This window comes from Budorcas taxicolor, chromosome 11 (genome assembly GCF_023091745.1).
Source record: "Budorcas taxicolor isolate Tak-1 chromosome 11, Takin1.1, whole genome shotgun sequence".
NCBI lineage: Eukaryota > Metazoa > Chordata > Mammalia > Artiodactyla > Bovidae > Budorcas > Budorcas taxicolor.
Window position 1 is genome coordinate 42,329,458 of NC_068920.1, and position 6,228 is coordinate 42,335,685.

Below are 6,228 nucleotides of genomic sequence, written 5' to 3' on the forward strand. Positions count from 1 at the left end.
GAGAAAGTTGAGGCCCAGGGAGGTAGTTCAGCCAGTGGCCAACCAGGATTCCAATCTAGACCCGTCAGAAGTCCTGGCGGGGAATCGGGCAGCCCGCATCGGGCTCTGCCGAGGCAGCAGGCAGGGCATGTGAGGAAAAGCCGCTTCGGGCTGGCCTCAAAGGCCATCACTGCACCTGCGGAGGACTTCCAGCCTCAGGATGACTGCATCAGCTGCAAATGGGGTGGAAAGTGGGGCCATGGTCTCCCTGCACGGAGTCCTAGGAGGTAACAAAATGGGGTTTTCAGAGGGGTCAGGCAGGGCCCTAGGAAGGAGGTATATGTTGGCATCTGCCCGACTTGGAGCCAGACCTAGGGAGCATCAGGAGATGTGTGGGGAAACATCAGGGCCCAGCCATTGTTGGCTCAAAAATGGTACAGAGAGAAGTCCTGTGGGGACTGTACACACATGCTGGGAGGCGGGGAAGGTTGCAGGCCCTGAAAGGACACCAGTATCCCATGATTCCAAATATCGATAGCAGCCAAATGAAGGTCGGGGGGTGCCTTCCTAAGAATGCTTTCTGTCTTTATCAATAAAGAAATGTCTGGACTTCCCTGGTGGTCCAGTGGTTGAGAATCAGCCTGCCAGTGTGGGGGACACGGATTCAATCCCTAGTTTGGGAAGATTCCACATGCATGGGGGCAACAATGCCTGCGTGCCACAACTGCTTAAGCTTGCTCATTCTAGAGCCTGTGCTCCGCAACAAGAGGAGCCGCTGCAGTGAGAAGTCCATGCTCACAAGTAGAGAGTAGCCCCAGCTTGCTGCAAGCAGAGAAAACCTGCCCCCATCAACGAAGACCAAGCACAGTCAAAAACAAATAAATAAATAATTTTGTAAATGAAATAAATAAATGTCTGACAGCAGGGGTTTTGTCTTCTTCCCGAGACTAGAAACTCTAGGAGGGCAGGGAGCAACCTGAAGGCAAGGACCATGTCACCCCACCTCAGACTGGGTGCTCCCTGGGGAGTACTTATACTTTCTTTACTAACAGACTGACCACACAAAGGCAAATGCAACCTTTTAACACCTGTTTCAGATCTCATGATCCTGAATAGACCAGGCCCAGTATTCCTCCCATAGGCACCTATGCCCATCGGGGCCTTTTCCTTTGACTCCCTGCTCCCCTTGGTTTTAGCTCATCCCCCTTCTGAATGACTCCCATCCCCTCCTCTGCAGATGCTCAACAAGGCCCTATCTTTCCCTTGCATTTTCCCTTTCCAGGCAGATTATACATATTTACTGATTCCTTCCTTGCCCTCCCCCTGTTCCCCATGTCCTGTGCATGTAGCTGAATTATCTTCCTCCCAAGAACCCTGAAGCCAACGTGGTGGAGGCTCCCAAAGGTCATCTCATCTGGCCCCATCTTTAGGCTGGTACACGCTAAAACTGGTCCTAGTAAGTGTGAGTCCATTCTGCAACAGGGCATAAAATATGGTAGTCCGGAAATGGCAACCCACTCCAGTGTTCTTGCCTAGAGAATCTCAGGGACAGGGGAGCCTCATGGGCTGCCATCTATGGGGTCGCACAGAGTCGGACACGACTGAAGCGACGCAGCAGCAGCAGCAGTCCATATGGATAAAAGGAAGGAAAGGAAAGAGAAGACCCCATAGCCTTTTCCCCCAAATCTCTTGCACGTCTCTCTCTGCCAGTTCTTCTCAGCCTCTAGCCTCTCTCTCTCATGGTGTAAGTGAGGCCCACTTTCTCTTGGTGAGACTTCAATAAAACTGAGTCACTCCTCGTTCTAGAGATCTGGACGATACTTTGTCCTGCCTGGGTCAGCCTTTGCCCTGAGTCTTCCCACCAGGGCAGACTGCTGCTGGACTCTGATTCACTTATAAATATCCTTCCTGGGACTTCCCTGGTGGTCCAGTGGTTAAGAATCCACCTTGCAATGCAGAAGATGTGGATTCGATCCCTGGTTGGGGAACTAAGATCCCACATGTTGTAGAGCAACTACTGAGCCCGCATGTTCCGGAGCCCATAAGCCACAGCTACTAAAGCCAGCACACCACAACTGGAGAGTTCATGTGAAACTAAAAGATCCCGCATGACACAGAAAGACCCAACGCAGCCAAAGAAATATTTTAAATAAATAAATATCCTTCCTTCCTTGAACCTCCTTCTATACCCTGAGACCATCATGCATATACTAAAGCCTTATGGATGGGAAGGGACTACAGTCTTAGACCCAAAGAAATGGCCCTTTCGGTGGTTCAGATACGATCAGTGGGTAGCAATCACACCAACACTTCACAGTCTGCGACAACAGCTATATATTTACTCACAACATTGTACATTTGGGAAGAAGATGGCTTCTCTCCTTTATGTGTCATTCCAAGAGTGGCTCACCTGGGGCTAGAGAATCCAAAATGATCTCTCTCACATGTCTGGGGCTTCAGCTTGGGGTGGTTGGAACAGCTGGGGGCTGCCTGAGTCCCTCTCTTCCTCTCTACATGGCCTCTCTCTCCAGCAGGGTAGTTAAACTTCCTTACAGCATGGCAGCTGCCTTCTAAGGCTGGGGGAGGGATGGAAACTGCAATGCCCCTTAAGGCTGAGGCCTAAAAGTCCAGCACATCTTATTCTGCCCCATCCTCTTAGTCACAGCCAGTCCCAGGTACAACAGAGGAGAAGTAGATGCTTCTTCTTGCAGCATGCAAGCCTAGGAGTGGGAAGAGCTGCTGGCAGCCATATTTGGATCCAGGCCACCACAGCAGTCCTAATACATGAAACCAATCCAAAATCACCAAGTTCTGTGTGGATCTATCCAGCTTCCTTGCAGGAGGGAAAGAGTAGGCTGGTGGGTTCCTGAGAAAAGCAAGTGTTCCTGAGGCCTTTTGGGGCTGTGAGCTGGGTAGGTTGCCCCTTAGGGAAAAAGGGCGAAGGGCTCAGGGTGGGCAGAGCAGAGACGAGAAGGAGCTCTGGATCTCCAGGGAGACAGTACCACACCAAAGGGGAGAGTGTGAGTCCCACAGTGGGGAGAAAAGCTGGGACAGCTTGGAGCTGAGCCTTGGAAGGTCCTTGGGGAAGGCTGCTGGGGGTGCATGAGCAGGTCTGCTACAGTTGGGGGGTGCAGTGTGTACATTTTATCCTTCTTTCCTTCCAAGTCTATTTAAAGACTGTTTCTCTTTTCCGAGGCCGTGTGTTGCAATCCCTTTCGTGCTTAGATTTCGGATCTTCTACTGATGAGCTCCAGCCCCTAGAGAAATCTCTTGCCTTGCCTTACCACACTTGGGGGAATTTGGCTTTCAGCCGTGGGGTTGGCCACTACCACATCCTCCCCCTGTCCCACTTTTCTTGTGCCTGTTTGTATTCGGTCTAGACAATTCATTTTTATTTGTGGATGCTCTGCCCTAGCCTGGGGCAGCTGTGGTGAGGTGGGAAGAGCACTGGAATTGGAGTCAGAAAAGCTGGTTTAAATTCTGGTTTGGCCATTTACTGGCTGGGCGTCAATTCAGGCAAGTTATTTAGTCTCTCTGAGCCTCATCTGCCAAGGAAAAATAATGAGCCCCATCTCCAGGGTGGCTAAAAGGAGGAACCAGGGCCTGGCACAGAGAAGAAGACTTCTAATCCCCTCACCCAGCCCTGCTCAAGTCTCCACCTGTTAACAAGCCCCTCTACCCACCACCCCAGCCAGAGCCAGCCATCACCTACCATCCACAGTCCTGGGATGAAATAAACCCTCTGTCACCTGGCCTCAGTGTCAACAATGTCAGTCAGATTACAAATGTTTATTGAGCATGTTCTACATCCCAGGCCCGTTCTAGGAGCTGGAGATACAACACTGAACAAAACAGATAAAAATCTTGGTGCTCACGTTGCTTGCATTCTAGTAGTTGGGGAGACGGGGGGAGGGTAAATTTTAAAGCTACACTGTCCAAAATGGTAGTTACAGCCTCACGTGTATATTGAGAACTTGAAATTGTAGCTACACCCAACTGAGATATTTGATGAAAGCAAAATACATATTAGATTCAAAGACGCAGTAGTGAAAAATGTAAACCCTCTGATTAATCATTCTTACATTGATTCGATGTTGGGATGATATTTTAGATATGTGGGGATTAAGTTAAATGTATGATTAAATGAAATGTCATCTGTTTCTTCTTACCTTTTAAAACCTGGCTCAAAGGACATTTTAAATTACGTATGTGGTTCACATCATAGTTTTGTTGAACAGTCCTGTTCTGGAGTACGTTAGTGGTCACATGTGCCATAGAAAAAAAAAAGAGGGATGATGAAAAGAGGACCCCAAGTGCAGAGGGAAGAAGGGATGGTGACTATAAGTGCATTGGTTAAGATGGCCCTGCTGAGAAGGTAACGAAACTTGAGAAGTGAGAGAGCCCCGCATGTCATGTCTGGGGGAAGGGAACTCCAGGAAGAGGGAACAGCATGTGCAAAGGCCCTGAGGTGGGAGCACTCCCACGGTCCCAGGAACAGAGAAACCAGTGTGGCTGGAGCCCAGTGGCCAAAGGGGGTTGGAGGTCATTGAGTCAGGGAGATGGAGGCAACACAGATGATGCAGGGCCTTTTAAGGCCATTGCATGGACTTTGGCTTTTTTCTCCGAATAAAACAGAGTCTGCAGGGTTTCGAGCCAAAAGGTGATATGATTCAGCTCACATTTTAACAGGCTCACTCTGGCTAACTAGAGTGCAGGCGAGAGAAGAACCTGGGAGGCCAGGTGGAGGCTCAGGCAAGTATCCACTTGGGGTGACAAGAACCTGACCTCACAGGGCCGTTGCGTGGATTGTTAACCAGCAGAAGAGCTGCCGGTAGCAAGTGCTTGGAAAATGAGCACTTAACTAGATCCAGAGCTGCCTGAGGGCAGGGACCTCACCTCCTGTTCCCCCGCCCCCTCCACCCCCAGCGTGGCCAGAGGAGGCAGGGGGTGCCCTCCCTGATCAGCCACTGAAGCCACTTCTACCCCTCTCAGGGCATATCCCCTGGGAAGATTACAACAGCCTCCTGTGGCCTCCCTGCTGGTGTGCTCCCTCTTTAAAACCCCTCAACTGCTGCTCATCCCCAGGTCTAGGCTCCTGGCACCATGGGCACTACAGGAGGGGCTATTCCTACCTCTTTCTCCCACCTTTGACCCCTTACCCACTCCCTTTCTGAGCCCCTACTCCGTGCCTTTGCTCACACCCCCTCATCTGCCTGGGATGTCCACTTCAACCCTTCCACCCTCCCCTCCCTGTTCTGTCATCTCCTTCCCACTCACCATTACCTAAGGGTAGTGTCATAAGCAGACCCCCTAGACTCCACCACCTGCAGTCCTTTCCTACTCCAAGCTGGATCAAATGTCTCCCAGACCCTAAATGTTCCCTAGAGGTCCAGTGATTAGGACTCCATGCTTCCACTACAGGGGGCACAGGTTTGATCCCTGGTCTAGTCAGGAAACTAAGATCCCACCTGCCACATGGCCAAAAAAAACGACCCCATCATCTTTTACGTATTTTTCTATTTGTGAATTTATAATTCGGTGTCTCTTCACCCACCCTCACCAGACGTATGACAGTTGGAATTGTGTTTCATTCATAACAGCATCTCAAGCTCTGGCACCGTGGCTGGTGGCCCAATAAACAAAAGAAGCTAGAGAAGTGGACTTGGAAGCATTGCTCATAAATGCCTAAGTCCCAGACAGCTTCCACCTTCCCCGGGACTGCACGCAAGACAGGCCTGAGCAGCACGGCAAGGCAGGGAGTCCACTTAGGGGCAAGCAGAACTTGGGCCCACCTTCCAGAGGTTCAAGGAACTGGAGAACCACCATGTAAAACTCAATTACACCCTGGGGTTACAGGCCCCACATGAGTACTTCTTCCCACTCCCAGCCTGTTGCAGCCAAGGCTCCAGCAGCAAACCCAGACCCTTAGTGGCCTGTGGGAAGCAAGCCCATATAGCTAGCTTCTTCCCTGACACAGGACACCACCTGGATCACACAGCACCTGAAGGCAGCACTACTCACTGCAGGGACCTTGGCTCCAAAGGAGCTGTCTCTCTCCCCAGTTTCCATAGATGGCAAAGAATGGATGAGCTCCCCCAGGACTGGCCCAGCCAGAATGGAAGGACTCTGGCCCCAGCACAATGAAGTGGGTCACCCCATAGCCTATACATCTGGAACCCCTTTCCCAGACCTCAGGCAAAAACCATGTTTCCCACGGGAGGAGGGAAGGGGGGTGCAGGAGAAAGTCTG